Source organism: Ambystoma mexicanum, chromosome 10, assembly GCF_040938575.1.
Source record: "Ambystoma mexicanum isolate Mex_15411 chromosome 10, UKY_AmexF1_1, whole genome shotgun sequence".
NCBI lineage: Eukaryota > Metazoa > Chordata > Amphibia > Caudata > Ambystomatidae > Ambystoma > Ambystoma mexicanum.
The window spans coordinates 1115803702-1115830176 of NC_090932.1; the positions used below are offsets into that span (position 1 = coordinate 1115803702).

At 50.6% G+C, this 26475-nt stretch overlaps 1 long non-coding RNA gene across 1 annotated transcript in view; it reads left to right on the forward strand.

The window, feature by feature from the left end:
* LOC138492045 (uncharacterized) overlaps positions 1–13866 on the forward strand; it is an 87170-nt gene extending 73304 nt beyond the window's left edge. Inside the window, exon 2 of the long non-coding RNA XR_011276134.1 lies at positions 13388–13866. This is a non-coding gene — a long non-coding RNA (uncharacterized lncRNA). The remainder of the gene's footprint in view (positions 1–13387) is intronic.
* Positions 13867–26475: the final 12609 nt, after the last annotated feature.

The window sequence follows — 26475 nt, forward strand, 5'->3', positions numbered from 1 at the left end:
TTGTTGAGGAGCAGAGGAGAAAGCTATATCAGGAGGAGGTTCTGAGAGTCTGGAGGAGGGATCAAATCTGGAAGAGATGGTCAGGAGCTGGAGGTGGATATATTAGGAGGAGGTCGTGAGAGCCTGGAGGAGGTGGTAACATCAGGAGGAGTTGGTAAGGAGCAGAGAAGGAGGCTATACCAGGAGGGGGTTCTGAGAGTCTAGAGTAGGGTGTAACAACAGGAAGAGATGGTGAGGAGCTGGAGGTGGATGTACTAGGAGGTGGTGGGAGCCCGGAGGTGATGGTAACATCAGGAGGAGTTGGTAAGGAGCAGAGGAGGAGTCTATATCAGGAGGAGGTTCTGAGAGTCTGGAGGAGGGGGTAACATCAGGAGGAGTTTTTGAGGAGCAGAGGAGGAAGCTATATCAGGAGGAGGTTCTGAGAGTCTGGAGGAGGGGATCAAATATGGAAGAGATGGTGAGGAGCTGGAGGTGGAAATATTAGGAGGAGGTCGTGAGAGCCTGGAGGAGGTGGTAACATCAGGAGGAGTTGGTAAGGAGCAGAGGAGGAGTCTATATCAGGAGGAGGTTCTGAGAGTCCGGACGAGTGGGTAGCATCAGGAAGAGATAGCGAGGAGCTGAAGGTGGATACATTAGGAGGACGTGGTGGGAGCCTGGAGGAGGTGGTAACATCAGGAAGATTTGGTAAGGAGCATAGAAGGAGGCTATACCAGGAGGAGGTTCTGAGAGTCTAGAGTAGGGTGTAACAACAGGAAGAGATGGTGAGGAGCTGGAGGTGGATGTACTAGGAGGTGGTGGGAGCCTGGAGGTGATGGTAACATCAGGAGGAGTTGAATAGGAGCAGAGGAGGAGTCTATATCAGGAGGGGGTTCTGAGAGTCTGGAAGGAGGGGGTAACATCAGGAAGAGATGGTGAGGAGCTGGAGGTGGATATATTAGGAGGAGGTGGTGAGAGTCTGGAGGAGGGGGTAACATCAGGAAGAGATGGCGAGGAGCTGGAGGTGGATATATTAGGAGGATGTGATGGGAGCCTGGAGGGGGTGGCAAATCAGGGGGAGTTGTTGAGGAGCAGAGGAGAAAGCTATATCAGGAGGAGGTTCTGAGAGTCTGGAGGAGGGATCAAATCTGGAAGAGATGGTCAGGAGCTGGAGGTGGATATATTAGGAGGAGGTCGTGAGAGCCTGGAGGAGGTGGTAACATCAGGAGGAGTTGGTAAGGAGCAGAGAAGGAGGCTATACCAGGAGGGGGTTCTGAGAGTCTAGAGTAGGGTGTAACAACAGGAAGAGATGGTGAGGAGCTGGAGGTGGATGTACTAGGAGGTGGTGGGAGCCTGGAGGTGATGGTAACATCAGGAGGAGTTGGTAAGGAGCAGAGGAGGAGTCTATATCAGGAGGAGGTTCTGAGAGTCTGGAGGAGGGGGTAACATCAGGAAGAGATGGTGAGGAGCATGAGGTGGATATATTAGGAGGTGGTTGTGAGAGCCTGGAGGAGGGGGTAACATCTGGAAGAGATGGTGAGGAGGTGGATATATTAGGAGGTGGTGATAAGAGCCTGGAGGAGGTGTTAACATCAGGAGGAGTTAGTAAGGAACAGAGGAGGAGGCTATATCAGGAGGAGGTTCTGAGAGTCCGGACGAGTGGGTAGCATCAGGAAGAGATGGCGAGGAGCTGGAGATGGATACATTAGGAGGACGTGGTGGGAGCCATGAGGAGATGGTAACATCTGGAGAAGTTGTCAAGGAGCAGAGGAGGAAGCTATATCAGGAGGAGGTTCTGAGAGTCTGGAGGAGGGGATCAAATCTGGAAGAGATGGTGAGGAGCTGGAGGTGGATATATTAGGAGGAGGTCGTGAGAGCCTGGAGGAGGTGGTAACATCAGGAGGAGTTGGTAAGGAGCAGAGGAGGAGTCTATATCAGGAGGAGGTTCTGAGATTCTGGAGTAGGGGGTAACATCAGGAAGAGCTGGCGAGGAGCTGAAGGTGGATACATTAGGAGGACATGGTGGGAGCCTGGAGGAGGTGGTAACATCAGGAAGATTTGGTAAGGAGCAGAGGAGGAGGCTATACCAGGAGGAGGTTCTGAGAGTCTGGAGTAGGGGGTAACATCAGGAAGAGATGGTGAGGAGCTGGAGGTGGATTTACTAGGAGGTCGTGAGAGCCTGGAGGTGGTGGTAACATCAGGAGGAGTTGGTAAGGAGCAGAGGAGGCGTCTATATCAGGAGGAGGTTCTGAGAGTCTGGAGGAGGGGTAACATCAGGAAGAGATGGTGAGGAGCTTGAGGTGGATATATTAGGAGGTGGTTGTGAGAGTCTGGAGGAGGGGGTAACATCTGGAAGATATGGTGAGGAGGTGGATATATTAGGAGGTGGTGATGAGAGCCTGGAGGAGGTGTTAACATCAGGAGGAGTTGGTAAGGAGCAGAGGAGGAGGCTATATCAGGAGGAGGTTCTGAGAGTCCGGACGAGTGGGTAGCATCAGGAAGACATGGCGAGGAGTTGTAGGTGGATACATTCGGAGGACGTGGTGGGAGCCTGGAGCAGGTGGGAACATCAGGAGGAGTTGTCAAGGAGCAGAGGAGGAAGCTATATCAGGAGGAGGTTCTGCGAGTCTGGAGGAGGGGGCTAACATCAGGAAGAGATGGTGAGTTGCTGGAGGTGGATATATTAGGAGGAGGTGGTGAGAGTCTGGAGGAGGGGGTAACATCAGGAAGAGATGGCGAGGAGCTGGAGGTGGATATATTAGGAGGATGTGATGGGAGCCTGGAGGGGGTGGCAAATCAGGAGGAGTTGTTGAGGAGCAGAGGAGAAAGCTATATCAGGAGGAGGTTCTGAGAGTCTGGAGGAGGGATCAAATCTGGAAGAGATGGTCAGGAGCTGGAGGTGGATATAGTAGGAGGAGGTCGTGAGAGCCTGGAGGAGGTGGTAACATCAGGAGGAGTTGGTAAGGAGCAGAGGAGGAGTCTATATCAGGAGGAGGTTCTGAGAGTCTGGAGAAGGGGGTAAAATCAGGAAGAGATGGTGAGGAGTTTGAGGTGGATATATTAGGAGGAGGTTGTGAGAGCCTGGAGGAGGGGGTAACATCTGGAAGAGATGATGAGGAGGTGGATATATTAGGAGGTGGTGATGAGAGCCTGGAGGAGGTGTTAACATCAGGAGGAGTTGGCAGGGAGCAGAGGAGGAGGCTATATCAGGAGGAGGTTCTGAGAGTCTGGACAAGTGGGTAACATCAGGAAGAGATGGCGAGGAGCTGGAGGTGGATATATTAGGAGGATGTGGTGGAGCCTGGAGGGGGTGGTAACATCAGGAGGAGTTGGTAAGGAGCAGAGGAGGAGGTCATCAGGAGGAGGTTCTGAGAGTCCGGACGAGTGGGTAGCATCAGGAAGAGATGGCGAGGAGCTGGAGGTGGATACATTAGGAGGAGGTCGTGAGAGCCTGGAGGAGGTGGTAACATCAGGAGGAGTTGGTAAGGAGCAGAGGAGGAGTCTATATCAGGAGGGGGTTCTGAGAGTCTGGAAGGAGGGGGTAACATCAGGAAGAGATGGTGAGGAGCATGAGGTGGATATATTAGGAGGTGGTTGTGAGAGCCTGGAGGAGGGGGTAACATCTGGAAGAGATGGTGAGGAGGTGGATATATTAGGAGGTGGTGATGAGAGCCTGGAGGAGGTGTTAACATCAGGAGGAGTTGGTAAGGAGCAGAGGAGGAGGCTATATCAGGAGGAGGTTCTGAGATTCTGGAGTAGGGGGTAACATCAGGAAGAGCTGGCGAGGAGCTGAAGGTGGATACATTAGGAGGGCATGGTGGGAGCCTGGAGGAGGTGGTAACATCAGGAAGATTTGGTAAGGAGCAGAGGAGGAGGCTATACAAGGAGGAGGTTCTGAGAGTCTGGAGTAGGGGGTAACATCAGGAAGAGATGGTGAGGAGCTGGAGGTGGATGTACTAGGAGGTCGTGAGAGCCTGGAGGTGGTGGTAACATCAGGAGGAGTTGGTAAGGAGCAGAGGAGGAGTCTATATCAGGAGGAGGTTCTGAGAGTCTGGATGAGGGGTAACATCAGGAAGAGATGGTGAGGAGCTTGAGGTGGATATATTAGGTGGTGGTTGTGAGAGTCTGGAGGAGGGGGTAACATCTGTAAGATATGGTGAGGAGGTGGATATATTAGGAGGTGGTGATGAGAGCCTGGAGGAGGTGTTAACATCAGGAGGAGTTAGTAAGGAGCAGAGGAGGAGGCTATATCAGGAGGAGGTTCTGAGAGTCCGGACGAGTGGGTAGCATCAGGAAGACATGGCAAGGAGTTGTAGGTGGATGCATTAGGAGGACATGGTGGGAGCCTGGAGGAGGTGGTAACATCAGGAATATTTGGTAAGGAGCAGAGGGGGAGGCTATACCAGGAGGAGGTTCTGAGAGTCTGGAGTAGGGGGTAACATCAGGAAGAGATGGTGAGGAGCTGGAGGTGGATGTACTAGGAGGTCGTGAGAGCCTGGAGGTGGTGGTAACATCAGGAGGAGTTGGTAAGGAGCAGAGGAGGAGTCTATATCAGGAGGAGGTTCTGAGAGTCTGGATGAGGGGTAACATCAGGAAGAGATGGTGAGGAGCTTGAGGTGGATATATTAGGAGGTGGTTGTGAGAGTCTGGAGGAGGGGGTAACATCTGGAAGATATGGTGAGGAGGTGGATATATTAGGAGGTGGTGATGAGAGCCTGGAGGAGGTGTTAACATCAGGAGGAGTTGGTAAGGAGCAGAGGAGGAGGCTATATCAGGAGGAGGTTCTGAGAGTCCGGACTAGTGGGTAGCATCAGGAAGACATGGCGAGGAGTTGTAGGTGGATACATTCGGAGGACGTGGTGGGAGCCTGGAGAAGGTGGGAACATCAGGAGGAGTTGTCAAGGAGCAGAGGAGGAAGCTATATCAGGAGGAGGTTCTGCGAGTCTGGAGGAGGGGGCTAACATCAGGAAGAGATAGTGAGTTGCTGTAGGTGGATATATTAGGAGGAGGTGGTGAGAGTCTGGAGGAGGGGGTAACATCAGGAAGAGATGGCGAGGAGGTGGATATATTAGGAGGATGTGATGGGAGCCTGGAGGGGGTGGCAAATCAGGAGGAGTTGTTGAGGAGCAGAGGAGAAAGCTATATCAGGAGGAGGTTCTGAGAGTCTGGAGGAGGGATCAAATCTGGAAGAGATGGTCAGGAGCTGGGGGTGGATATATTATGAGGAGGTCGTGAGAGCCTGGAGGAGGTGGTAACATCAGGAGGAGTTGGTAAGGAGCAGAGAAGGAGGCTATACCAGGAGGAGGTTCTGAGAGTCTAGAGTAGGGTGTAACAACAGGAAGAGATGGTGAGGAGCTGGAGGTGGATATATTAGGAGGAGGTGGTGAGAGTCTGGAGGAGGGGGTAACATCAGGAAGAGATGGCGAGGAGCTGGAGGTGGATATATTAGGAGGATGTGATGGGAGCCTGGAGGGGGTGGCAAATCAGGGGGAGTTGTTGAGGAGCAGAGGAGAAAGCTATATTAGGAGGAGGTTCTGAGAGTCTGGAGGAGGGATCAAATCTGGAAGAGATGGTCAGGAGCTGGAGGTGGATATATTAGGAGGAGGTCGTGAGAGCCTGGAGGAGGTGGTAACATCAGGAGGAGTTGGTAAGGAGCAGAGAAGGAGGCTATACCAGGAGGGGGTTCTGAGAGTCTAGAGTAGGGTGTAACAACAGGAAGAGACGGTGAGGAGCTGGAGGTGGATGTACTAGGAGGTGGTGGGAGCCTGGAGGTGATGGTAACATCAGGAGGAGTTGGTAAGGAGCAGAGGAGGAGTCTATATCAGGAGGAGGTTCTGAGAGTCTGGAGGAGGGGGTAACATCAGGAAGAGATGGTGAGGAGCATGAGGTGGATATATTAGGAGGTGGTTGTGAGAGCCTGGAGGAGGGGGTAACATCTGGAAGAGATGGTGAGGAGGTGGATATATTAGGAGGTGGTGATAAGAGCCTGGAGGAGGTGTTAACATCAGGAGGAGTTGGTAAGGAGCAGAGGAGGAGGCTATATCAGGAGGAGGTTCTGAGAGTCCGGACGAGTGGGTAGCATCAGGAAGAGATGGCGAGGAGCTGGAGATGGATACATTAGGAGGACATGGTGGGAGCCTGGAGGAGGTGGTAACATCAGGAAGATTTGGTAAGGAGCAGAGGAGGAGGCTATACCAGGAGGAGGTTCTGAGAGTCTGGAGTAGGGGGTAACATCAGGAAGAGATGGTGAGGAGCTGGAGGTGGATTTACTAGGAGGTCGTGAGAGCCTGGAGGTGGTGGTAACATCAGGAGGAGTTGGTAAGGAGCAGAGGAGGCGTCTATATCAGGAGGAGGTTCTGAGAGTCTGGAGGAGGGGTAACATCAGGAAGAGATGGTGAGGAGCTTGAGGTGGATATATTAGGAGGTGGTTGTGAGAGTCTGGAGGAGGGGGTAAGATCTGGAAGATATGGTGAGGAGGTGGATATATTAGGAGGTGGTGATGAGAGCCTGGAGGAGGTGTTAACATCAGGAGGAGTTAGTAAGGAGCAGAGGAGGAGGCTATATCAGGAGGAGGTTCTGAGAGTCCGGACTAGTGGGTAGCATCAGGAAGACATGGCGAGGAGTTGTAGGTGGATACATTCGGAGGACGTGGTGGGAGCCTGGAGAAGGTGGGAACATCAGGAGGAGTTGTCAAGGAGCAGAGGAGGAAGCTATATCAGGAGGAGGTTCTGCGAGTCTGGAGGAGGGGGCTAACATCAGGAAGAGATAGTGAGTTGCTGTAGGTGGATATATTAGGAGGAGGTGGTGAGAGTCTGGAGGAGGGGGTAACATCAGGAAGAGATGGCGAGGAGGTGGATATATTAGGAGGATGTGATGGGAGCCTGGAGGGGGTGGCAAATCAGGAGGAGTTGTTGAGGAGCAGAGGAGAAAGCTATATCAGGAGGAGGTTCTGAGAGTCTGGAGGAGGGATCAAATCTGGAAGAGATGGTCAGGAGCTGGGGGTGGATATATTATGAGGAGGTCGTGAGAGCCTGGAGGAGGTGGTAACATCAGGAGGAGTTGGTAAGGAGCAGAGAAGGAGGCTATACCAGGAGGAGGTTCTGAGAGTCTAGAGTAGGGTGTAACAACAGGAAGAGATGGTGAGGAGCTGGAGGTGGATATATTAGGAGGAGGTGGTGAGAGTCTGGAGGAGGGGGTAACATCAGGAAGAGATGGCGAGGAGCTGGAGGTGGATATATTAGGAGGATGTGATGGGAGCCTGGAGGGGGTGGCAAATCAGGGGGAGTTGTTGAGGAGCAGAGGAGAAAGCTATATTAGGAGGAGGTTCTGAGAGTCTGGAGGAGGGATCAAATCTGGAAGAGATGGTCAGGAGCTGGAGGTGGATATATTAGGAGGAGGTCGTGAGAGCCTGGAGGAGGTGGTAACATCAGGAGGAGTTGGTAAGGAGCAGAGAAGGAGGCTATACCAGGAGGGGGTTCTGAGAGTCTAGAGTAGGGTGTAACAACAGGAAGAGACGGTGAGGAGCTGGAGGTGGATGTACTAGGAGGTGGTGGGAGCCTGGAGGTGATGGTAACATCAGGAGGAGTTGGTAAGGAGCAGAGGAGGAGTCTATATCAGGAGGAGGTTCTGAGAGTCTGGAGGAGGGGGTAACATCAGGAAGAGATGGTGAGGAGCATGAGGTGGATATATTAGGAGGTGGTTGTGAGAGCCTGGAGGAGGGGGTAACATCTGGAAGAGATGGTGAGGAGGTGGATATATTAGGAGGTGGTGATAAGAGCCTGGAGGAGGTGTTAACATCAGGAGGAGTTGGTAAGGAGCAGAGGAGGAGGCTATATCAGGAGGAGGTTCTGAGAGTCCGGACGAGTGGGTAGCATCAGGAAGAGATGGCGAGGAGCTGGAGATGGATACATTAGGAGGACATGGTGGGAGCCTGGAGGAGGTGGTAACATCAGGAAGATTTGGTAAGGAGCAGAGGAGGAGGCTATACCAGGAGGAGGTTCTGAGAGTCTGGAGTAGGGGGTAACATCAGGAAGAGATGGTGAGGAGCTGGAGGTGGATTTACTAGGAGGTCGTGAGAGCCTGGAGGTGGTGGTAACATCAGGAGGAGTTGGTAAGGAGCAGAGGAGGCGTCTATATCAGGAGGAGGTTCTGAGAGTCTGGAGGAGGGGTAACATCAGGAAGAGATGGTGAGGAGCTTGAGGTGGATATATTAGGAGGTGGTTGTGAGAGTCTGGAGGAGGGGGTAAGATCTGGAAGATATGGTGAGGAGGTGGATATATTAGGAGGTGGTGATGAGAGCCTGGAGGAGGTGTTAACATCAGGAGGAGTTGGTAAGGAGCAGAGAAGGAGGCTATATCAGGAGGAGGTTCTGAGAGTCCGGACGAGTGGGTAGCATCAGGAAGACATGGCGAGGAGTTGTAGGTGGATACATTCGGAGGACGTGGTGGGAGCCTGGAGCAGGTGGGAACATCAGGAGGAGTTGTCAAGGAGCAGAGGAGGAAGCTATATCAGGAGGAGGTTCTGCGAGTCTGGAGGAGGGGGCTAACATCAGGAAGAGATGGTGAGTTGCTGGAGGTGGATATATTAGGAGGAGGTGGTGAGAGTCTGGAGGAGGGGGTAACATCAGGAAGAGATGGCGAGGAGCTGGAGGTGGATATATTAGGAGGATGTGATGGGAGCCTGGAGGGGGTGGCAAATCAGGAGGAGTTGTTGAGGAGCAGAGGAGAAAGCTATATCAGGAGGAGGTTCTGAGAGTCTGGAGGAGGGATCAAATCTGGAAGAGATGGTCAGGAGCTGGAGGTGGATATAGTAGGAGGAGGTCGTGAGAGCCCGGAGGAGGTGGTAACATCAGGAGGAGTTGGTAAGGAGCAGAGGAGGAGTCTATATCAGGAGGAGGTTCTGAGAGTCTGGAGAAGGGGGTAAAATCAGGAAGAGATGGTGAGGAGTTTGAGGTGGATATATTAGGAGGAGGTTGTGAGAGCCTGGAGGAGGGGGTAACATCTGGAAGAGATGATGAGGAGGTGGATATATTAGGAGGTGGTGATGAGAGCCTGGAGGAGGTGTTAACATCAGGAGGAGTTGGCAAGGAGCAGAGGAGGAGGCTATATCAGGAGGAGGTTCTGAGAGTCTGGACAAGTGGGTAACATCAGGAAGAGATGGCGAGGAGCTGGAGGTGGATATATTAGGAGGATGTGGTGGGAGCCTGGAGGGGCTGGTAACATCAGGAGGAGTTGGTAAGGAGCAGAGGAGGAGGTCATCAGGAGGAGGTTCTGAGAGTCCGGACGAGTGGGTAGCATCAGGAAGAGATGGCGAGGAGCTGGAGGTGGATACATTAGGAGGACGTGGTGGGAGCCTGGAGGAGGTGGTAACATCAGGAGGAGTTGTCAAGGAGCAGAGGAGGAAGCTATATCAGGAGGAGGTTCTGAGAGTCTGGAGGAGGGGCTAACATCTCGAAGAGATGGCGAGTAGCTGGATATGGATATATTAGGAGGAGGTGGTGAGAGCCTGGATGAAATGGTACCAAGGAGCTGGAAGAGGTGGCTATATTTTGAGGAGGTGGTGAGACGCTGGAGGAGGTGGTAACATCAGGAGTAGTTGGTAAGGAGCAGAGGAGGAGGAGGAGGAGATGTCAAGGGTCTGAAGGAGGTGGTAACATCAGAAGGAGGTAACAAGCACCCGGTGGAAGTGGTAACAACTGGAGGGGTGCTAAAGAAGTTAGTAAGAGCAGGAGGGAATGAGGAGTCTGGGTTGGAACAAGGCAGGTGGAAGAGGTGGTAGGAGGTACAAGACTGAGGCAGGGAGGACAGGTCACAAGTAGCAAGGATCTTAGAAATAAAGTGGTCCAGGGACGCCTCATTGCAGGTGTAGAGTGGGCCTGATAATTATAAAGTGGCTGCAGAGACTCCAGGCTCCCACTTCAACCCTCAGAGAAAACTGTCTTTTAATTATAGTACATTGAGGCAACATGAAGATACATCACTCAGGGATCCAAAGAAGTAGACGAGGGACCAGACTTCAGTCTATCACTGGGATTCTGTTAAAAGACTGTCCAAGGATTTGGCACTCGGTAGTTCTGGGTACGAGACCAAGGAAAGCACGTGCCTAGCTAGTGAACAAGGAGTGACAATCAACCCTGTGAGAGGGCCTGTCACCACAACTTGAGAGAATTTGTGTTGTTAACCCAGAGACATCTCTGTTCACTAAATGGACTTTGATGTTGATTTTTCCTGTTCTACAAATACGGAATGTAGTTACATTTCCTCGGGTCAGATATTGGTGGGTGCTACCCAGTCCCTGTGACATAAACTATACTTTACTAACATATTTCTAAAAAGATATTTTGTCTGTCGTCATGTTGGTCTACCTTATGCTTTAGTGCATGGCAAGTCAGTATTATTGAACATATAGTGATAGTGTAGCTTTTGAAAGGCAACTTTGCACAACACCATGTACATTGATATTAAAGTAAAGATGGGATAAGAAGAAATGAAGTCTAGTGCCTGATATAACAACTATTGAAGCAGGAAACTTGAGCTAAAATCCCAGCTTCTCCGCTGTATCAAAGTATGTGATCCTGGGCAAATCACGTTTTATCACTTTGCTTTATTTTCCGTAGCTCAATAAATTGGTATCGCCCACGAATCATTATTTTGCTTATGCACTACACAAATAGGCTCACTAATGTGTAGTTTACCAGAATACAGAGATGCACTTTATATAATAATAATAATAATAATAATAATAATAATAATAATAATAATAATAATAATAATAAAGAAATACTATTGACCATTTATATAGTTCATACCACAGGCTGAATTGTTTCCTTTCTTACTCATGCCTGCACCAATTGGGAGTCAAGATTCTTGCTTTATGTATTAAGTGAACTACATGATACTACATTGGGACTCATTCCGAGTGTGGCGGTCCGGTGAAAAAGTAGCGGTAATACAGGATACCGCAATTTTTACCAGACCGCCAAAGTATGAGTCTGGTGGAGCCCCCGAAGGCAGGAAGTCCGCCTATGACAACAGTCACATGGCAAGTAAGGAGATGGAGAAATCAGCACCGATAGCCACCGGCCGGGACCCTAAGACTTGGCGTGAACACCGCCACCACAGCAACACCGCCATATCACGAGCCTTGCGTATCTGGGAATACTGGCCAAAAAATAGCCGCAACTTCAAAACACACACTCCCAAACTCCACAATCTGCCACTGGCTGCAGTCAGCATTGGCCTGCAGCTGCTTCAAGCCAACATTGCACTGCAGTGGCTGGAGGACCAACAGAGGGCCTAAGAGGTACTGGACAGGAGGGTGAGGATGAGGAACTAGAGAAGGAGGATGCACCATGCAAGGCATGCACCCATACCCCAAGTGCAGGCCAAACTATGGACCGTCAGTGACATGCAAATACTAACCCTGTATAGACGGGACAAGGAGAGCATAGCATATGTCCTGAGCATGATTGAGGGAGACAATGAAAGCAGGATTGGCATCTACACAGCCATACCACTGCTGCTGAAGCTAGTGTCTGTCTTGCATTTCCTCGCTATGGGAACCTTCCAGCATACTGTGAGCCGGCTGCACAGATTAGCGCAACTAACATTTTCCAAAGTACTGCTGGAGGTGCTGGACGCACTCCTGCTGCATGTGGGACAGCACATTGCACTCCCAAATACCCTGGCACAGGTGAATGCCACTAAGGCAAGATTCTACGCCATGGCAGGCATGCCCAATGTGGTGGCAACACTGGACTGTACGCATGTCGAGCTGGTTGCACTCCATGTCCAGGAGGAAGTATATAGGAACTGGAAACAGTACCACTCACTGAACGTTCAGGTCCCCTGTGATGCTTACGATGACCCACTGCTGTGCCCAGTTCCCAGGATCAACTCATGATGCCATGGTATCGCGTAACAGCACACTGCCAGCATACATAGAGAGGCACAGAGGACAACATACCTGGTCATTGGGTGGGTAGGAATCACAATACACAGACACAGGATTTATTTGGGGGGGGGGGTAGATACAATGGCAAGGAGTGGCATTGGGAATTTCACCACCCTCCACTCCCGCCATCAGTGGCAGTTGCCCTCCATCATGTGATCCTAAAAAAAGAGCAGCACTGAATGCCCAAACTGTGCTACCCAATCAACATATAGACACACAGAACCTCATGTACCACAATGTAACAGTGAGAGAGACAAAAAGAGCATGATCCATCGTTGCAGCAAGGCATGGGTGCATAGGTAATCCAAGTACATGTGCATGGGAGCAACAAAGTCCCATGACGATCTCAACATCAACATGCCACAGCACACCCCTGTACCAATGACAACTTACACATACCGCAGAGGAACCCATCAAATGAGGAAAAAAGTGAATCGGGGGTAATCCATGGTGCTGTGCATCAGCATGGGACCAGAGCCATAGACCCACACAGTGTGTGCACAATGACACTTGCAGGATAGAGCACCAGAGCATGGCACAGCAGGCACAACAAATGGGGCACACGCTGTGTCATTCAGTGCAGTACATAAACATTTTACAGAAGTGCACCAGGTGGCATGCAACGGGGTGACACTGTAGCAGGCAAAGACATGGCATGTTAGCCAGATCAGTCATGTGCGCCCACAACCATGCCCCATACTCATGTGCCGTGTGCACATCATTGATGATGCGCCCCCCGTTGGCGAGTCCTCTCACTGGAATGGTCCCCTGCCCCTAACAGACAGCATCATTAAGTGATGTGTGGATGACCCAATAGCCATTCTCCTCTCCACTCACCCGCCCCTGACAATCACCCCTCTGCCGCTGACACATGTGCCCTGTGGCCACATGGCACTCACAGGCCACCAGGTTCCTGTCTACTCTACACCACCACCCTCCCACACCTCACACCTATGTCCCAGCATGCACCATATACGGTGCATGTGCACACCATTTGTGTGCCCACCCCAGCCTAGCACCCAGGCAGTGTCCCCCACTGTGGCAGACATCAGCAACCATTTCCAGAGACACAAGAGCACTTGTACATCCCATCTGCCCTCCTCCCCTGTGACATGCACGTCGCATTGCAACACCTTGAGCTCTGAATGCCACAAGGCACAGTACACAGTACATGTACATGAACCAAACCATGGTGTGAGTACTGACCCCTTCCTGTCCATTTCCCATTTGTCAGTGTCGTTGCATGCAAACACCATCCTGTAGTATCATGTCAACATGGTATCAACGTAGTACCTAAATGACCTGCCTGACAGGAATGTACATCAGTCATCCAATGACCCACATGCCTTAAGGTGTAATGTGATTTCGCATATGGGCACTGTACTTACCCTGACCATTGTCACAGTGCTTGAAAGGTACACTCATCCACTGACACGCTCTATTTTTGTCCCCCTGGCAGGTGACTCCAGATATCCACAGCTCCAAAGGCTGATGACCCCCGTGAGGAATGCACAAACACCACAGGAGTTGGCCTACAATCATGCACACATTCGGACCATGGTGTCAATTGAGTGCACATTTGGCATGTGGAAGGCAAGCTTCCGATGTCTACATCGTACTGGGGGGGCCCTCATGTACAAGCCAGATAAGGTGGGCAAGATCGTGTTGGCATGCGCCATGTTGCACAACATATGCATTCGGCGCAACATACCCCTGCCCCCAGATGTGGACATGCCCCCCCTGAGGATGATGAAGGCGTGCATGCGGATGGCACACATGCAGATGCAGTGCATGCAGAGGTCAGGCAGGCTCATATCACCCGCCAGGAGCTTATTGAGAATTTGTTTTGATGCTGCCTGCCATTTACCTGGGCAATGCTCACTTCACTGTTCATCTCACACAATAAATGCATGCACACAAAGATTGATGTCCATTCAATGATGCAAGTGTGAATTTTCTTTTTATGATTGGAAGTGCCATTCTGGATATACATGCAGTGCACATCCCATTCCAACACCCACCCCAAAAACACCCTACCCATTCAAAATCTCCCAAAACACCCTACCCACTCTTAAGTAGACAACAGTATGACCACCTGGTCCATGCATTACTTTTGGGCACATTTGGACTTGTGGCCTGAGTCCTGGAGCCATGTGCTGAGGAGGCTGATGGACCTTTGCCTTGGTGTGCCTTCTAGTGAGCCCTCAGTGGGCGTGTTGGTGGATGAGGGCTCAGAACGCTGGGCACAGATGTACTGCAATGTCAACTGCATGGTCTGTGAAAGGGACTCTTTTGCAGCACATGAGGCATCTGTGTGCTCGCGCACCCTCTGCCCAAGTGTCACCATGGCAGATGTTACCTTTCTGAGTGCGCGTGCCATGCGGCAGGTACTCCTCTGAATAGTATTGCAGATTTCATGCATCTCTGTGAGTTGCTCACCAGCCACTGTGTGTTTTTCCACCTGCTGGAACTCGATCTGGTCCAGCCGTGCCCTTATTGCACGCAGGTTACCATCTGGCAGTGGTCGTGGGCGAGGTGGGTTTGGTGGTGTGGCTGGACTCAATCCAAATGTGGTGTCCCCCTCATATTGTACATAGGAGTCCATGGCCACTTCCCTTCCTGTTCCCCTTTTGAGTCTGACTCTCGGAAATATCCACATACAATATCTGTCTGCAGCCATGTGTCCAGGTTGCATAGGTGGGGGCTGGGCTGGCACTGTCACAGGGGGTGGTGGTGGCTGGGTTGCCACTGCCTGGGGTGGTGGTGGTGGCTGCGCTGGTGTCACCCCACTGCCATGCTGCCTGCTGCATCCGGCAGTGTATCTGGCCTGCACAGGTGTGGCACCTCTCCTGGTGGGCACTTCAGTGGTACTACCTTGTTGCTGTCCGTGGAGTGGGTACCTGTTGAGGAGACCAGATGTGCTGTCAGCTGTTTGCCACACATGTCCTCAGTCATGCATTATACATATCACATGCAGTGTGGGCAACTGTGTTGTTGGTGACATGTGTCTCATGTTGGTATTGTTGCTTAGGTGGATGACCTTGCAGGGGTGGGAGCTCATGGAGGGGAAGGGGGGTACATGCACTATATGTGCAATGTGAATGCCTGTGTGTCTATCGGGGTGGTACAACCATCGAAGGGTGGACAGTGCGTTCCATGCCATGGTTCAGGCCACTTGGCTTGGCCATTGTTGGGCACCTTGATGGTGGAGGCATACAAAAGGGGGGGCACACTTGTACTGCATTCTCCTCGTGTCCCTGCACCGGCCTCAGCTCCTCCAATGCCCTCAATCCACTCCATGTGCCAGATGCTGCTCAGGCACTCCTCCATGGCATGAGACGTAGGGGCTCCAGAGTGCCTCCACCTTTAGCTGCGCACTCCCTTCTGTGCGTTGCAATGGATGAGCACACGGTACAGGAGGGCTCAATGTCCTCCCTAGGGTCTTGGCATCTCTGGCTCAGGAAAGTTATTCTGAAGTCCAAGTATGGAAGCAGGCAAAGGACTCAGGCTGAATTTTCAAAGACATCTTTATTCTTGGGGTACAGCAAGGCAGGATACAGCAGGCATCTCCCATCAAGAATCCAACAGATGTCCAAAATGCTACACATTTTACCCCCTTATGTATGCTTTTCACTTGGCTCAGTTTCCTATTTATGATGCAGTTCACTCTCATAGGTTTAGGCACTCCAAGACAAGCCCCTTCCCCTTCTAGGGTTGGTTGACTGAACTGTCATCCACCAAGTCCCCATGTCATACCTACGCATGTAACTAATTAAAATTGTGTGTGATACACTCCACCTTTACAGTGAATCCTTTCAAATATCAGGAGAGAACATTTCTGACGTCAGTCCTGAGATATTCTTAGCAAGCAGCATCATGTCTCTCTGTCATAAAACCCCGAGAATAGACATCAGCTGTGTGCCCTCTCTGCTAACCCAACAATTGTTTTTAGTTTGAAACAGCTGCATGCAATAATTGCTATCTTCCCTTGAATGCTTCATGGCTCCCCCGGCCCGTCACTGTCAGGATTACAGCAGAGAAGTACAGACATTATGTCCTTGGCTACTGAACTCTCACTGAACTGCCATGAGGTAATTATATAATTATTTCTGACATGACTTGCAAAAGTCCACGATTTTGTATCTAGCATCCATCTTAGAGTTTGCTTGAGAGTTTGCCTGACTTCGTCCCACCCAAAATGGCTGATCAAATTACAAAAGGCCTGACCAACCTATTTTTACTCATAGCTTAGTCCCTGCTCAGTTTCGAATCTAGATTGTTTGATAATTTATCATAAACATGTACTACTTGACATATTCTCTACTGTACATGGCATTCTGACCCCACAATAGATCGCCCTTCAAAGCACTTTTCTGAAAGGTACTACATTTCTGATTTTTGCAATATTAGACTCATTGATCAGCCTGACAAGTTATCTGCATTCGGTTTGAGGAGGGTGGAGTCTATCTTCTATACAGTCATTTGAGGGGGGGTGGGATCTACCCCTGTACAGCACCTTCGCCTTGAGGTCGTCCCACCTCTTGCGGCAATCCTTTCTGGTACTGACAGCTGTGAGATTGGCCAACACCTCACCCATATGGCGCTCTTCCTCTGGCATCTTGTCTTGCGCTGCCTTGCTCCAAACAACTCCTCAGCATACTGCAGCACAGTCTCCACCAAGACTTTCAGTTCAACATCTGCAAACTTGGGTTTGCGTTGGCAAACGTCCTTGCCTAGGTTGCTGTGTTCCTGGGACATGTTTTTCAGGTGTTTCCATGCCTGGATTGCTGTAGATTGCAGTGGATTGAGGTGGATTTTGGTTTTTTTAATGGCTGGTTGCCTACTTTCGGTTTTCGCTGCATTTCGGGTTCCGGCGCCGGTATTACCGCCAATCCAGTGTTAGCTAATTTTTTGGGCCGAAGTGGTAGTTATCTGCAAATGCCAGTTGTTTTTTCTATTCATCCGTTGATACTGGAAATCCGGTATTAACGCTTCTGGCATGGGTTTGTGCATGTACCCGTGTACTCGTAGTATGCCAGGGATTTCGCTGCATGTGCAGCCAGAAAGGCTAATACCGGATTGCCAGTATTAACAGATTTGTAACGGGTAACTCGGAATGAGGCACAATGTTTGGAAGATGTGTTTAGGGTTGTAGGGGGTCATTGTGCAATGCCATGCCGAAATCTGGATTGGAGGCATAAAGGATGTGATTTTGACTGAGACACATACTGCAACCCTAGGGCTTTACCATGACAGTTCCGAAGGAACATCATTCATGGTAAAATAAGGGTATTCTTTCATTTAAAAGTAAATCATAAAGTGCTAACTCCTAACTTTATGCACTTCTGCACCCCCCCACCACTCCCCTTTTTAACCTCATAGCTTTTTGGGGACCTCCAAAAATTACTTCACCCCTGGCAAAAATAGTGCTTTGCCCATAATTTCTTCCCCGTGCCCACCACTCGCCAAGCCCCACCTACATCATAACCGAAATGTAATGGGGTGCAGCTTTGGTTAAAAGCTAACCTTTTCATCTGTCTATCTGACGAAGGCATTTGGAAAAATGCCTTTATTAAAAACACTGCCCGAATGTGGACATTTTTGGCCATGCTGTCAAATACCTCTCTTAATGAGTATTACTGCCCAGCCTAACCCTTCCTATTTCATACACTCCATTTAACATTTACATTTTTTTTATTTTGAACACTTCCCCACTGCCCAAAATATTGTTTAAAATAGGCAAATTTGGACAAAGCATTTAATCATATGCTGTTTTCACACGCTTTACTTTTGATAACCATTTCAACAAACCTCTTTACCAAGCGCGTGAGAGGTGAACTTGCAACCAGTTATTGCATCGGTGATCACATGGCGGCTTCAACCGCATTAACAATGCACCCCAGGTGCACTCTGACTACACCTAAACCGGGTGCCTGCAAACTTTGACTTTCTATGTTTGCACCACAGCTACCATCATCCCTAGCCAGCTTAGTCAATCGTTAGGCTCTTGGGAGTCCTAATCCAAAACATAGGTTACAGAGCCTTCGTCTAAACCATCAATCACTCCATCGATCACCTTAACCACCACGGACACGATCCTATCCTCTAAAACATGGTGGAAAAGAGAAATTAGCAAGAAGCGTGCGACAAATACAGCCTCATGGTTGCACAGAAATATTCTTTAAGAATAGGACAGCCACCAAATATGCAATATCTAAATGGAAGGTTGCCAGCAACTCATTTACCTTTACTGCATGCGGTAAGCGGGGGGTACCAGGAAGGGACTGCATGATTCAGAGTCATAAAGGCCCTCATTATAAGTCTGCTGGTAACCCACCTGTAGCACCAGCGGGTTACCAGCAGACTCACCTTACAAATGTACACCACCCCATATCCTGGTAATACCGGGATATTTTGGGTAGCGGAGGAACGGTAAGTTCCCATTCCTGTGGAGTCCCATAGTAACGTTGCCGGTACTTCTGTGACAAACCTGCTGGTAGGGGCCTGAACTACCGGCAGGTCAGGCTTGCTGGTAGTTCACTGCCCCTACTGGCAGACTTGTAGTTTGCTGGTCCGGAAAAGGTGCCAGTAACTGTTGTTACCAGCACTTTTTACCAGACCGGCAAAAGTGTAATGATGGTCTAAGACCCTGTTTTGGTGTGCCGCTGGACCATCTTGGGGAGTGCCATCTTACTGCATGTGATAATAGCGCATCTGGCACTGCTTTTAGCTGGAGGACATTTTCTCCACACAAAAGCACGTAGTATTTCAAGAGTTTCCATTGTGAAACTTGGAATTTTGTCAGAGTGGTAAACACATCTGGATGTTTTACCACTACCTCCAAACGCATAACGAGGTCCGTAAATGTAACCAGGCAAGCCAGAGGTTTAGCTGTTTCCAGTATAAGCCTCCCAAAGACCCCCCAAAGACCTCCAGCATGAGAAAACTTGAAGCTAATGGTACAGCTTAAGATAAAACCAAACAGTCGTGTCCAGGGAAGGAAAAAAATTAAGTTGCACAAACAAGAGGGGAATAATTAGTCTTCGATAGCATTACGTTACTTGTAAAATTCCAATCTAAATGGGGGAATATGAAGTGACAACAATACGCCTTTTACATAATCGAGCTATATGTTTGTCTTTATTTTATTTTTTTAACAAACCAGAGCTAAAAGAGATGTAGTCAATCAAGGAACCACGTTACAGTCTAGGATCAAATACCAACTTCTCCACATACATAAATGTGTGATCTTGGGCAAATCATTTTCTCTTACTGCACCTTATCTGCCAGAGTTGTTAGTCCATAGAAAGGCTTCATTCTATAGTCAAACTCTTTTCCCCCCCAGAAAAGCCCCAGTCACAGTTTAAAAGACTACACATGTTGCACCATTTATGATATTCGTGACCAATCAAATTAACATCAGAAGAATTTGTTGCTGACAGGGGCTATTTCCATATTATCTGTATAGTGTTAGTGTTTTTAAAACTTGAGTGTGATGAAAACGCATTCTTTTTTTGTCTATGTGCTTCGAACATTTTAACTGTTTGCAATGGAAATGTTTGTTTCTGTGTCCTCTATGAGGAATTGCTAATTCCAGTGTCAGCTCCTTGTGCTGCACTGGCCCACCAGCAGATCCTCATATTGTCCACCAGTGCAGACACCACACACTGTCCACCATTAAAACCTCTGGCCCCATCTATTAGTGCACCAGTGGCCGCTCCTCACACTGTCCACCCCCGACAGATCCTTGCACTCTCTGGGGCTGAAGCCCATTACTCTGCCTGCATGTTAATCACAGGTGCTCAACCCACTGAACTACCCTATGCCAAAGATCATTGGTGGTCTAATACAACCATGGCACCAGATAGACCTTGACCTGAAAACACACTACTTTAAACACTTTATTACAAACTTTCCTGTGGGAAATGCCCCCTCTTCTGCCCTACCCCTTTTGTTCACCTGCCCATTTCCACCTCCTTTTTCTCCTACCTCATAACTTTTCTTCCGCTATCACATCCCCCCAACTTTCTCAGCAAAACTACTCCTCTGCCTCTGCAGACACCACAGGGAAGAACCATAGACACTGATGTTCAGTGAGATCTTCTTGGATTGGCAGGGATCTTAAAGTGCCTAAACCTGCAAATGCCTCAGTCCTTCCAAGGAGACTGCCCAACATGTTGTTCCTCTTGTCCACCTTGCTTTTTCTTTTGCACCTTGCTTTTACTTTTGCACCACACTCTGCTTCTTCCTAGCTAGTTCATGTGCTATACGGACATCATACATACATACTGCATTTCTTAAGGTGGTCACCAAGAGAGTTTGTACTATTCGGTAATGGCGGTTGTGACAAAATTACTACTGCTCCACAAGAGTATAGGGATATGATAAGTAATTTATAATGCGCCTGTACACAAGTGTTTCTAGCAGCGACAAGGCAGGGAAGACAAGGGAGGACAAAACAAACGATCTTACTAGGCCTTCTGCCATTCAGATCGTGCAAGTGCGAAACGCAAAGTGCAGGGAGAAGGGAGAGGGGGAAGTGGCAGGGAGAGGGAGGCGGAAGTGCAGCCAGTGCCTACTTAGCCCCACACTACTATTAAACCAGCAGTGATCTCAATGATATGATATGATATGATATGGTATTTGTAACGCGCCTATACACATGTGTTTCAAGGCGCGACGAGGCAGGGAGGGGGGGACAAGGGGAGACAGACAACGATCTTACTAGGCCAGGTGTCATTCAGATCGCGCAAGTGCAGGGGTGGGGGAGGGGGAAAAGTGCAAGGGGAAGGGGGGGGGAGTGCAGTACAAGGTAAGTGGCGTAACGTAATAAATAAATAAATAGGGCCAGCTGGTGGCAAGTGTGAGGTAAGTGCAGAACAAGTGCTGGGGGAGGGGGGGGCTGTAGGGATACAGAGACAGTCCCGCAGTGCAAAGGGGTTCCAGGGCATCAGTGCAAGTGGAGAGTGGCAGGGCCCAGGGCCGAGGCCGTTTAGAGTGGTCCAGTTGCAGGATCAGTGCAGTTTCAGTGAGGAATTAAATTAGCTGTTCAGCAGGGGAGAGGGAGAGAGAAAGCAGAAGCAAAGAGGAAGGTTTTGAGGTGCTTCCGGAACCGGAGATGGTTCTCCTCAAGTTTCAGGGAGGCAGGAAGGCTGTTCCAGAGGGAGGCCCCTGCCGCGGAGAGAGATCTACCCCCAGCTCGTTGCTTCGAGAAGCGGCTAACCCTGAGGGAATTGGAGGCGGATGAGCGAAGGGCTCGGGAAGGAAGATATTTGGGAAGAGAGAGTTGAAGGTATTTAGGACCCAGGCCCCAGAAGGCCTTGTGGACAATGCAGAGGATTTTGAACTTTATCCTCGCAGCCACTGGGAGCCAGTGTAGAGATTTCAGTCCTGGAGAGATACGGTCCCTGGGCTTGAGGCCAAGGACAAGTCTCGCAGTTCTGTTCTGGATGAGTTGCAGAGGGCGGAGAGTGGAGGCAGGCAGATTAAGATAGAGGCTGTTACAGTAGTCCAGCTTCGAGAGAACCAGGGCTCGGGAGACAGTGAGCTTCTGGGGGAAGGAGAGGAAGGGAAGAATACCTCTGAGGAGGTGCAGCTGGTACTGTGACCTCTTGGCGACGTCAGAAATATGAGGAGAGAAGGAGAGTGTGGAGTCGAAGATGACCCCAAGGTTTTTTGCCTTGCAGGTAGGAGCAGGGAGGGGGCCAAGGGAGGCAGGCCAGAGAGCTACAGGGAAGGAGGGAGTGGGAGTACCGATGAGTAGGATCTCAGTCTTACTGGCATTAAGGCAGAGGTCATTGGCGGCACACCATTCTTGGATAGCAGACAGACAGTCAGAGATGAGGGAAGGAGAGGGGGAGGCTGAGGGTAGCCTGAAGATGAGTTGGGTATCGTCCGCATAGCACTGGAAATTAGGGCAGAGAGCGGCGATGCGGTGGGCAAGGAGTGCCAGATACTGGTTGAACAGCCAGGGAGAGAGATTAGATCCCTGGGGGACACCACAGGTGGAGAAAAAGATGTCGGAGAGGAAGGGCCCCAGTTGGACCTGGGAGGGTCGATTTGAAAGGAAAGAGGTCAACCACGCCAGAGCCTGACCAGTGATACCCAGGTTTTCCCGGAGACGGTTGAGCAGGATGGCATGGTTGACAGTGTCAAAGGCAGAGGAGAGATCGAGCAGAATGAGAGCACACGGAGTGTTGGAATCGAGGTTCAAGAGCAGGTCTTCACGGATGTTCAGGAGAGCAGTTTCCGTGCTTCTGGCAGCTCTGAAGCCAGATTGATGGTCATGAAGACTACCAACAGATTCAGCATGGAGGTTAAGCTGGGAGATGGCCAGTTTCTCCAGGAGCTTGCCCAGGAAGGGAGTGATGGAGATAGGGCGATAGTTAGCCGGGCAGGAGGGGTCGGAAGAGGGTTTCTTGAGAAGAGGGTGCACAAGGGAGTGCTTGAGGGGGGAAGGGAAGACTCCAGAGGCGAAGGAGTGGTTGCAAATGTCAGCCAGGGCAGGAGCCAGGGAGTCGATGTGGTCCTTGATAGTTTTGGAGGAACAGGGGTGAACCTGTTTAGACGAGACGTTCATAGATCGGACTTGTCTGGAAACCTCATCAGCAGAGAAAGGTGGAAAGGCAGAGAAAGAGGGAGGAGGGGTGACCGCAGAAGGGCCAGAGGAAGGGTCGGGTAGGGAGGGAGGGAGGTGAAAGGAGGAGAGCGAGGACAGGATGTCCTGAGTTTTAGAGATGAAGTGAGAGGCCAGTGCAGTGCAGAGGGCCTGGGAGGGGACAGGAGAGGTAGAGACTGCAACAGGGTTGGCCAGCTCCTTGCAGATTTTAAAGAGTTCGGCGGAGTTGTTTGATGCCGCAGAGATGCGGGCTTGGATAAGGGCTCTCTTCTTGGTGAGAACGGAGAGCCGGTACTGCCTTTGGAGCAGGCGGCAGGCCAGTTTGTCAGAGGATGAACATGAAGCACGCCATTTCCTCTCTGCAACCCTGCACTTGCGTTTTAGGGTGGCGAGATCCAAGTCATACCAGGAGTTACATTTGGCTTTGGGCTTCAGGCGGATTCTCATGACGGGGGCAAGGATATCAAGAGTAACAGATATAGCAGAGTGGAGCATGGAGAGGGCTGTGTCAGGGTGGGAGTCAGCCGAAGGGGCAGGGGGGGGCGAGAAGGTAGCAGCAAAAGCCTCAACTGACACACGCTTCATGGGTCGGATGACCGAGAAGGTGGGTGGCAGTGAAGAGGGTGGCTTTGCCTGTGGGGTAGGCAGGGTGAGGTGGGAGGATAGGAGAAAGTGATCACTCCAGGAGAGAGGAGTGGAGAGAGGGACGGAGAGGGGAAGGTCAGAAGAGATCAGAGCATCAAGAGTGTGCCCAGCAGAGTGAGTAGGACCAGATGGGAGAATAGAGAGTGAGAGAGAGTCGCAGAGGTCACGAAAGAGACCAGTGGGGGGACTGGAGGCATCAAGGTGGATGTTAAAGTCGCCAAGAAAGAGGAGTTGAGTGGTTGAGGACAGGAGTGCGGAGGAGAGGTCAGCCCACTCAGAGAGGAAGGAGGAAATTTGACCAGGTGGCCGATAGATAGTAGCCACGGTAAGGGAATGGCTAGGAGAGAGAGAGAGTCGGCAGACAAGCCATTCAAAAGAGGAGTAGGTCTGCGTAGGAGTGACAGTGGCAGGAATCCACTCAGAGAAGATAAGGGCAACACCACCCCCTGCACGGTTGGGCCTGGGCACGGAGAGGATCTTGTAACCATCAGGTAGGAGTGTGTCAAAGCTGGTGGCAGAGCTGGCTGTGAACCATGTCTCAGTGAGACAAAGGACGTCGAGGTCCAGTTCCTCAAGAAGGTGACAGATATTGGAGGAGTGCTTGATGGCAGAGCGAGTGTTTAGTGTGGCAATGTGAAGAAGGCTGCCATCCTTGAAGAACTTCCGGGGAGGGGTACAGATCAGAGGTACGCCCTGTGGAGGTATTGAAGAAGGAGGTGAAGAAGGAGCACGAGAGGGGGCAGGGAGGGAGGGTAGAGGCAAGGTAGCCAAGGATAGAGGAGGGGGGACAGCAGGAGAGGAGAGGAAGTTGATGAGGTGTGGGAAGCGTCTATCGAAGAGGTGAAGGTTGGCCTGAGGGCCTTGGACCAAGACGGTCCCATTAGCGTAGACATTAAGGATGGCCTTGGAGGAGCGGAAGGGGGCCAAGAGGACATCCCAACGGGTGCCACCATTAATGGGACAGGAGGAGAAAGGAGAGAGCACAGAGACCATGTGAAGGGTCCATAGGTCAGGCGAAGGCACGAAAAAGAGGATGTCAGTGAGAGTTTCCTTAGAGCAGGCATTAGTGTAGGTGTCAGCGATAGGGAGGCCTGGGTTGGAGACCAGGATGTCCTTTTTAAACTTTTTCCTACCAGATTTAGTGAGGAGAGCAGGATAGTCAATGGAGAAGCAGTTAGAGAAGATAGGCGAGACGGAGAGCACCATGGAGTAGGAGGGAGGGAGGGGGGGGAGACAGACGAAACGAGAGCACGCAGACAGGAAGTGAGCGGCAAGCACAAGTTACCACAATTAGAGCAAGCAAAACAGTAATGCGTATTAGGTACCGGGCCACCTAAGATAGAGAATCCTGCGAGGGGAGAAAAAGCACCCTAGTATACCACAAATCAGAGCAAAAACAGTAATGCGTATTAGGTACCGGCCCACCTAAGATTGAGAATCCTGCGAGGGGAGAAAAAGCACCCTGGTATACCACAGATCAGAGCAAAACAGTAATGCGTATTAGGTACCGGGCCACCTAAGTTTGAGAATCCTGCGAGGGGAGAAAAAAAAAAACACCCTAGTAAACCACAACTGTGAATACAGTGAGGCAAGGCCCCATGCGGATGTAACCAGGAGTAGGAGGGGTGGGCCGGGGAACGGAGAACAGGTGGAACTGGCGCCTGGCGTCCCCTGCGGACACCTGCAGACACACAGGGAGCCGCACTGTAGGAGTCGCCCTTGGCCTCATACAGGTGATAAAGGCACGGCCTGACAAGTATACCCCTTTGCCATTTAGGGTAGCACAGGCCAAGGCCAGACTATACTCTTCAGGAAGGGTGTGAGCTGGTACAGAAGTAAACAAAACGGCAATAGTACTGTGTTGCCAAAACAAAATCATGTACAACCAAGGTTCTATGAAAATTGGTTCTTTAATTAAACTTACAAAAAGGCACACAACTAAAAATAATGCTACTGGCCCATTCCAGTAAGCTAAAACACAGAGAAGCAGACTTTAAAAAAAAGAGGCACTTTGGGTTTGCAGGCAGGGGTGCTCAGGCAAAGATTTCAGAAGCAAAATGTCAAAATGATAGGATATCTTTTTTTAAAAGGGGTCGTTTAGAAGTCCCTAAGGTCCTTTAAGTTGGACTGGGGGAGCAGGGCCTCTTCTGCAGTTGGGCTTCCAACATCCTACCCAGAGAGCCCCTTGTCCACGTGGAGCTGCCTTCATCAACGACTCGGCCCGGCCTTTCCATCACAGCTGCCTAGTTTCATCGCCCTGCTTAGGAACACCATTGTGCTCCAGGAAGACAGCCTGATTGGCTGGCGGCACAATCAAATCAAACCCTGGCCCGGGAGCTGGCAGGTGATCGCCGCCCTCCGCAAAAGGCCACCTATAAGGGCCTTGGTTAGCTCCTGTCTGGGCCCATTCACCCTCTGCAGCTGGGCTTCCAACATCCGGCCCCCAGAGCCCCTTGGCCATGTGGAGCTGCCTTCATGAATGGCTCGGCCTGGCCTTTGCATCAGGGCCGCCGAGTTTCATCGCCCTGCTTAGGAACACCTTTATGCTCCCTGCCTGAAGACAGCTTGATTTGCTGACGGCACGGTCAAATCGAATCCTGTCCAGGGAGCCGGCCCCCTCAAAGGGCCACCTATAAGGGCCTTGGTTAGTCCCTGTCTGGGCTTAGCTCGGCCCCTGCCACATTCGCTGATCCCGATGAAAATGTCTACAAGTCTTCAATCAGCACTGCACGCCGCCGCACAGAGCTGGTAAGACTCTCCTTCTCACTCCCCTCTCTTCTTCCACACCCTCTCCATCTCACCTGAGTGTGTTTTTACTGGGCCCAATTCTTACTGCCTGGATCTCCCCCAAAACGCTCCGTCCATTGGATGTGGCATCTCATGAACTATCCCTGTTATCCATTACTTTCATCGCTGTGACAAATCAACTTCCGAGGCACCAGTGGTCCAGGGATGACTATCGGTTTCCAAACCATCAATCAACCCCACACCTCTAGTACACCAGAAGGGATCCGAACAGATTGGAATATAAGTGATTTATAAGACCTCCTTATCCAACTTTTGATAACGTGGACGGAACGGCAGGCTTATCTCTGCAAGGTCATGGGTTGTTGGTTAGTTGCAACACAGTGAAAATACAATTATTACACAATGATAAAAGGGACTGTCCAGTCAAGGTTGCATACAAATATCTACTTTATTATTACTACAACAGACAGTTCTAGCACACTGCAAAATACAACCCACCCTGACGAGGAACACAGAGGACAGACAGTTTCAAGAAG